The sequence below is a fragment of the Oncorhynchus gorbuscha genome, unplaced genomic scaffold (genome assembly GCF_021184085.1).
Source record: "Oncorhynchus gorbuscha isolate QuinsamMale2020 ecotype Even-year unplaced genomic scaffold, OgorEven_v1.0 Un_scaffold_5247, whole genome shotgun sequence".
NCBI classification, from domain to species: Eukaryota; Metazoa; Chordata; class Actinopteri; order Salmoniformes; family Salmonidae; genus Oncorhynchus; species Oncorhynchus gorbuscha.
Window position 1 is genome coordinate 19,418 of NW_025749095.1, and position 8,207 is coordinate 27,624.

Genomic DNA, 8,207 nt, shown 5'->3' on the forward strand with positions numbered 1-8,207 from the left:
GAAATGTCATTGGGCGATTGTCATCTGGCCTACTCGCCCCCTTCCAGTGTAGCGTCACGGTCTCAGCCACTTGTCTCTGCCTTGGGGAATTAGTAGTGGTCAAGTTGAACCCTACTGATGACCAGAACCCTATGGACAATACAAGGGAATATGGTGCCATTTTGGATGACCAGAACCCTATGGACAATACAAGGGAATACGGTGCCATTTTGGATGCACACCATACGGAGTGGAGCAGTGAGCTATACGGAGTGGAGCAGTGAGCTATATGGAGTGGAGCAGTGAGCTATAGGGAGTGGAGCAGTGAGCTATACGGAGTGGAGCAGTGAGCTATACGGAGTGGAGCAGTGAGCTATACGGAGTGGAGCAGTGAGCTATATGGAGTGGAGCAGTGAGCTATACGGTGGAGCAGTGAGCTATACGGAGTGGAGCAGTGAGCTATACGGTGGAGCAGTGAGCTATATGGAGTGGAGCAGTGCAGTGAGCTATACGGAGTGGAGCAGTGAGCTATACGGAGTGGAGCAGTGAGCTATACGGAGTGGAGCAGTGAGCTATATGGAGTGGAGCAGTGAGCTATATGGAGTGGAGCAGTGGGCTATACGGAGTGGAGCAGTGAGCTATACGGAGTGGAGCAGTGAGCTATACGGAGTGGAGCAGTGAGCTATACGGAGTGGAGCAGTGAGCTATAGGGAGTGGAGCAGTGAGCTATACAGGAGTGGAGCAGTGAGCTATAGGGAGTGGAGCAGTGAGCTATACGGAGTGGAGCAGTGGGCTATACGGGTGGGCAGTGAGCTATACGGACTGGAGCAGTGAGCTATAGGGAGTGGAGCAGTGAGCTGGACTGGAGCAGTGAGCTATACGGAGTGGAGCAGTGGGCTATGCGGAGTGGAGCAGTGGGCTATACGGAGTGGAGCAGTGAGCTATACGGACTGGAGCAGTGAGCTATAGGGAGTGGAGCAGTGAGCTATACGGAGTGGGCAGTGAGCTATACGGGTGGAGCAGTGAGCTATACGAGTGGGCAGTGAGCTATAGGGAGTGGAGCAGTGAGCTATACGGACTGGAGCAGTGGGCTATACGGAGTGGAGCAGTGAGCTATACGGACTGGAGCAGTGAGCTATAGGGAGTGGAGCAGTGAGCTATACGGAGTGGAGCAGTGAGCTGTACGGAGTGGAGCAGTGCAGTGAGCTATACGGAGTGGAGCAGTGAGCTATAGGGAGTGGAGCAGTGAGCTATAGGAGTGGAGCAGTGAGCTATACGGAGTGGAGCAGTGAGCTATACGGAGTGGGCAGTGAGCTATACAGAGTGGAGCAGTGAGCTATACAGGGAGTGGAGCAGTGAGCTATAGGGAGTGGAGCAGTGAGCTATAGGGAGTGGAGCAGTGAGCTATACGGAGTGGAGCAGTGAGCTATACGGAGTGGAGCAGGGAGCAGTGGAGCAGTGAGCTATACGGAGTGGAGGAGCTATAGGGAGTGCAGTGAGCTATACGGAGTGGAGCAGTGAGCTATACGGAGTGGAGCAGTGAGCTACGGGGGAGCAGGAGCTATACGGGTGGAGCAGTGAGCTATACGAGTGGAGCAGTGAGCTATGCGGAGTGGAGCAGTGAGCTATGCGGAGTGGAGCAGTGAGCTATACGGAGTGGAGCAGTGAGCTGTACGGACTGGAGCAGTGAGCTGTACGGACTGGAGCAGTGAGCTGTACGGAGTAGAGCAGTGCAGTGAGCTATACGGAGTGGAGCAGTGAGCTATAGGGAGTGGAGCAGTGAGCTATAGGGAGTGGAGCAGTGAGCTATAGGGAGTGGAGCAGTGAGCTATACGGAGTGGAGCAGTGAGCTATACGGAGTGGAGCAGTGAGCTATACGGAGTGGAGAAGTGAGCTATAGGGAGTGGAGCAGTGAGCTATAGGGGTGGAGCAGTGAGCTATAGGAGTACAGTGAGCGGAGTGGAGCAGTGAGCTATAGGAGTGGAGCAGTGAGCTATACGGAGTGGAGCAGTGAGCTACTGAGTGGAGCAGTGAGCTATAGGGGTGGGCAGTGAGCTATGACGGAGTGGAGCAGTGAGCTATACGGAGTGGAGCAGTGAGCTATACGGGAGGTGGAGCAGTGAGCTATACGGAGTGGAGCAGTGAGCTATACGGAGTGGAGCAGTGAGCTATACGGAGTGGAGCAGTGAGCTAAGCGGGTGCAGTGCAGTGAGCTATAATGGAGTGGAGCAGTGAGCTATAGGGAGTGGAGCAGTGAGCTATAGGGAGTGGAGCAGTGAGCTATAGGGAGTGGAGCAGTGAGCTATACGGAGTGGAGCAGTGAGCTATACAGAGTGGAGCAGTGAGCTATGGAGCAGTGAGCTATACGGAGTGGCAGTGAGCTCTCGGGAGGGAGCGTGAGCTGGAGCAGTGAACTCTGAGTGGAGCAGTAGCTATAGGGACTGGAGCAGTGAGCTACGAGTGGAGCAGTGAGCTATACGAGTGGAGCAGTGAGCTATACGGAGTGGAGCAGTGAGCTATACGGACTGGAGCAGTGAGCTATACGGAGTGGAGCAGTGAGCTATACGGACTGGAGCAGTGGGCTATATGGAGTGGAGCAGTGAGCTACTGAGTGGGAGCAGTGAGCTATACTGGAGCAGGGAGCTATGCGAGTGGAGCAGTGAGCTATGCGGAGTGGAGCAGTGAGCTATACGGAGTGGAGCAGTGCAGTGAGCTGCACGACTGGAAAGTGGAGCGGAGTAGAGCTAGTGAGCTAGGGAGTGGAGCAGTGAGCTATAGGGAGTGAGAGCAGTGAGCTATAGGGAGTGGAGCAGTGAGCTATACGGAGTGGAGCAGTGAGCTACTGAGTGGAGCAGTGAGCTATACGAGTGGAGAAGTGAGCTATAGGGAGTGGAGCAGTGAGCTAGGACAGGAGTGGAGCAGTGAGCTATAGGGAGTGGAGCAGCAGTGAGCTAGTGCAGTGGCTATAGGGAGTGGAGCAGTGAGCTATAGGGAGGGAGCAGTGAGCTATACGGACTGGGCAGTGGAGCTATACGGAGTGGAGCAGTGAGCTATAGGGAGTGGAGCAGTGAGATGGAGGGAGCAGGGCTATACGGACTGGAGCAGTGAGCTATGGGAGTGGAGCAGTGAGCTATACGGAGTGGAGCAGTGAGCTATACGGAGTGGAGCAGTGAGCTACGGGAGTGGAGCAGTGAGATTGGAGCAGTGAGCTGTAGGGACTGGAGCAGTGAGAGCTGGGGCTACACGGAGTAGAGTGAGCAGTGCAGCAGCTAGGGAGGGAGCAGTGAGCTATACGAGTGGAGCAGTGAGCTGTACGAGTGGAGAGCTGAGGAGGGAGCAGTGAGCTATAGGGAGTGGAGCAGTGAGCTATAGGGAGTGGAGCAGTGAGCTATAGGGAGTGGAGCAGTGAGCTATAGGGAGTGCAGTGAGCTATACGGAGTGGAGCAGTGAGCTATACGGGTGGAGCAGTGCAGTGAGCTATACTGAGTGAGCAGTGAGCTATAGGGAGTGGAGCAGTGAGCTATACGGGACTGGAGCAGTGAGCTATACGGAGTGGCAGTGAGCTATACGGAGTGGAGCAGTGAGCTATACGGAGGGAGCGTGAGCTATACGAGTGGAGCAGTGAGCTAAACGGAGTGGAGCAGTGAGCTGAGGAGCTATAGGGAGTGGAGCAGTGAGCTAGAGGCAGTGGGCAGTGAGCTATAGGGAGTGGAGCAGTGAGCTATAGGAGTGGAGCAGTGAGCTAGGGACTGGAGCAGGAGTAGGGAGTGGAGCAGTGAGCTATACGGGTGGAGCAGTGAGCTGAGACGTGGAGCAGGATCTATAGGGAGTGGAGCAGTGATCTATGGAGTGGAGCAGTGATCTATAAGTGGAGCAGTGAGCTATAGGGAGTGGAGCAGTGAGCTATACGGAGTGGAGCAGTGATCTATAGGGAGTGGAGCAGTGATCTATAGGGAGTGCAGTGAGTCTACAGGGAGTGGAGCAGTGAGCTATAGGGAGTGGAGCAGTGAGCAGTGCAGTGAGCTATACTGAGTGGAGCAGGAGCTATAGGGAGGGAGCAGTGAGCTATACGGGAGGGAGCAGTGAGCTATACGGAGTGGGAGCAGTGAGCTATACGGAGTGGAGCAGTGAGCAGCATGGAGGGAGCAGTGAGCACTGGGAGGGAGAGCTGGAAACGGAGGGAGTGAGCTGGAATCTGAGGAGCAGGTTCTATAGGGAGTGGAGCAGTGAGCTATAGGGAGTGGAGCAGTGATCTATAGGGAGTGGAGCAGTGATCTATAGGGAGTGGAGCAGTGAGCTATAGGGAGTGGAGCAGTGATCTATAGGGAGTGGAGCAGTGATCTATAGGGAGTGGAGCAGTGATCTATAGGGAGTGGAGCAGTGATCTATAGGGAGTGGAGCAGTGAGCTATAGGGAGTGGAGCAGTGAGCTATACGGAGTGGAGCAGTGAGCTATAGGGAGTGGAGCAGTGAGCTATACGGAGTGGAGCAGTGAGCTATAGGGAGTGGAGCAGTGATCTATAGGGAGTGGAGCAGTGATCTATAGGGAGTGGAGCAGTGAGCTATAGGGAGTGGAGCAGTGAGCTATAGGGAGTGGAGCAGTGATCTATAGGGAGTGGAGCAGTGATCTATAGGGAGTGGAGCAGTGAGCTATAGGGAGTGGAGCAGTGAGCTATAGGGAGTGGAGCAGTGAGCTATAGGGAGTGGAGCAGTGAGCTATAGGGAGTGGAGCAGTGAGCTATAGGGAGTGGAGCAGTGAGCTATAGGGAGTGGAGCAGTGAGCTATAGGGAGTGGAGCAGTGAGCTATAGGGAGTGGAGCAGTGAGCTATACTGGTGGAGCGGTGCAGTGAGCTATAGGGAGTGGAGCAGTGAGCTATAGGGAGTGGAGCAGTGAGCTATAGGGAGTGGAGCAGTGAGCTATACGGAGTGGAGCAGTGAGCTATACGGAGTGGAGCAGTGAGCTATAGGGAGTGGAGCAGTGAGCTATACGGAGTGGAGCAGTGAGCTATACGGAGTGGAGCAGTGAGCTATAGGGAGTGGAGCAGTGAGCTATACGGAGTGGAGCAGTGAGCTATACGGAGTGGAGCAGTGAGCTATACGGAGTGGAGCAGTGAGCTATACGGAGTGGAGCAGTGAGCTATACGGAGTGGAGCAGTGAGCTATACGGAGTGGAGCAGTGAGCTATAGGGAGTGCAGTGAGCTATACGGAGTGGAGCAGTGAGCTATAGGGAGTGGAGCAGTGAGCTATACGGAGTGGAGCAGTGAGCTGTACGGAGTGGAGCAGTGCAGTGAGCTATACGGAGTGGAGCAGTGAGCTATAGGGAGTGGAGCAGTGAGCTATAGGGAGTGGAGCAGTGAGCTATACGGAGTGGAGCAGTGAGCTATACGGAGTGGAGCAGTGAGCTATACGGAGTGGAGCAGTGAGCTATACGGAGTGGACCAGTGAGCTATAGGGAGTGGAGCAGTGAGCTATACGGAGTGGAGCAGTGAGCTATACGGAGTGGAGCAGTGCAGTGAGCTATAGGGAGTGGAGCAGTGAGCTATACGGACTGGAGCAGTGAGCTATACGGAGTGGAGCAGTGAGCTATACGGAGTGGAGCAGTGAGCTATAGCGGAGTGGAGCAGTGAGCTATAGCGGAGTGGAGCAGTGAGCTATAGGGAGTGGAGCAGTGAGCTATACGGAGTGGAGCAGTGAGCTATACGGACTGGAGCAGTGAGCTATATGGGAGTGCAGTGCAGTGAGCTATACGGAGTGGAGCAGTGAGCTATAGGGAGTGGAGCAGTGATCTATAGGGAGTGGAGCAGTGAGCTATAGGGAGTGGAGCAGTGATCTATAGGGAGTGGAGCAGTGAGCTATAGGGAGTGGAGCAGTGAGCTATAGGGAGTGGAGCAGTGATCTATAGGGAGTGGAGCAGTGAGCTATAGCGGAGTGGAGCAGTGAGCTATAGGGAGTGGAGCAGTGAGCTATAGGGAGTGGAGCAGTGAGCTATAGGGAGTGGAGCAGTGAGCTATACGGAGTGGAGCAGTGCAGTGAGCTATAGGGAGTGGAGCAGTGATCTATAGGGAGTGGAGCAGTGAGCTATAGGGAGTGGAGCAGTGAGCTATAGGGAGTGGAGCAGTGAGCTATAGGGAGTGGAGCAGTGATCTATAGGGAGTGGAGCAGTGATCTATAGGGAGTGGAGCAGTGAGCTAAACGGAGTGGAGCAGTGAGCTAAACGGAGTGGAGCAGTGAGCTATAGGGAGTGGAGCAGTGATCTATAGGGAGTGGAGCAGTGATCTATAGGGAGTGGAGCAGTGTTCTATAGGGAGTGGAGCAGTGAGCTATAGGGAGTGGAGCAGTGATCTATAGGGAGTGGAGCAGTGTTCTATAGGGAGTGGAGCAGTGAGCTATAGGGAGTGGAGCAGTGAGCTATACGGAGTGGAGCAGTGAGCTATAGGGAGTGGAGCAGTGATCTATAGGGAGTGGAGCAGTGATCTATAGGGAGTGGAGCAGTGAGCTATGGGGAGTGGAGCAGTGAGCTATGAGGGAGTGGAGCAGTGAGCTATAGGGAGTGGAGCAGTGAGCTATACGGAGTGGAGCAGTGAGCTATAGGGAGTGGAGCAGTGATCTATAGGGAGTGGAGCAGTGATCTATAGGGAGTGGAGCAGTGAGCTATACGGAGTGGAGCAGTGAGCTATAGGGAGTGGAGCAGTGAGCTATAGGGAGTGGAGCAGTGATCTATAGGGAGTGGAGCAGTGAGCTATACGGAGTGGAGCAGTGAGCTATACGGAGTGGAGCAGTGAGCTATACGGAGTGGAGCAGTGAGCTATACGGAGTGGAGCAGTGAGCTATAGGGAGTGGAGCAGTGAGCTATAGGGAGTGGAGCAGTGATCTATAGGGAGTGGAGCAGTGATCTATAAGGAGTGGAGCAGTGAGCTAATAGATTCAGTATTTTATTACTCAGAGATGATGTGAGAGAGATTTAAGGGAAAGTTGCTGTCTTTCTGGTCATAAATCACTAGCCCATAATCTTATTCAGTATTATATTCATCTGGTTGTAACATCTATCCATCAATCAGAGATAATATAGTCATGATGCTTTGCGTAACCAAGAGGTTTTTGACAGAGAGATCCTTTGAGGGGTTTACAGTCAGTCTTTGGATAATAACTGATCATAGTCACTGTTCCAAAATGTAACACACAAATGTAATAGTATGATATCGTGGTTGCATAGGACAGCAGACCACCACGGTATAGGCTCAGACACTGTTGGTAGTGTTCATTCACAGCATATAAAACTCACCTCCCCAGCTCATCTCCCATCTCATAGTATTCCTCAACATTCTGCTGGTTGAACCCAGTCATGTTGTCAGGCGGTTCTTGCTCCCAAGCCGAGGATTCCAAAACAGCAGCATGCACATCACCGCAGCCTTCTTTCAGCAGCCTCCCATCCGTGTCCCGGTGAACCGACCCAGCCGTACCTGGCCACGGACCCTCTTCATATCTGCTCCTTTAATTCTAGGAGGTTAAAATGCAAGATGGTTAGTGTACATATTGTTGTGTAACGGTTCAATGGTACACCGAGTTGGCATGAACACATTCTTCAACAAAGAGAGGGTTGACTTGGGAAAAAAGCTGCACCTTGCTTTGTGAGACGTCACGACTTTCACTCCCTGGTCTCGCTTTTCGCTCTCTAGTTTTCCACGAAGCAGCTCTACCTTTCAGTAATGTGCCAGAAATAAGAAAATGGAGCAGTCTTCGGCTACAGGTGAAGCATAGAAAGCCGAGTGGAAGGCTTGGAGTAGCCAAGGAAACGACTGCTATGTGTTCGGGAGTAGCTCGCTGCCAGTGAAAGAAATGCGACTATATTATTCTTGTAAAGTTAAATCGTCATGTTCAACCCCAGAGCAGGTGTTTAGCCGTTTTAAAAGCGGACAAAACGCCCTAGTAAACAAATACAGCTGCTTTATTTCAGATAGCTTAATTGGTAATCAAATCAAATAGATTTTGGCCCTTCTTATCACCCAATAATTTGGATAGTAGCCCCCGATTAAGCTGCTCACATTCGTTGGAAAATGTAAACGTATCGATAATAGAATAAAGCGTCTTACCGTGTCCCAGCAGTCAATATAGAAGACAGGCTAATATATTATCCGAGACGCTGAAACGAAGTAACGTTTCCTTTCAGAGAACATAAAAACGGAATGTTGCAGGAAATGGAAGGAAGGATTGTAACAATGTAGCTGGC

General features: G+C 52.7%; 1 long non-coding RNA gene across 1 annotated transcript; it reads right to left on the bottom strand.

Moving 5' to 3' along the window:
- Positions 1-7,261: 7,261 nt before the first annotated feature.
- LOC124029016 lies at positions 7,262-8,203 on the bottom strand. Its single transcript, XR_006837703.1, has 3 exons — positions 8,071-8,203; positions 7,601-7,801; positions 7,262-7,477 (listed from the first exon to the last, which is right to left on the bottom strand). It is a non-coding gene; the product is annotated as an uncharacterized LOC124029016 (long non-coding RNA).
- Positions 8,204-8,207: the final 4 nt, after the last annotated feature.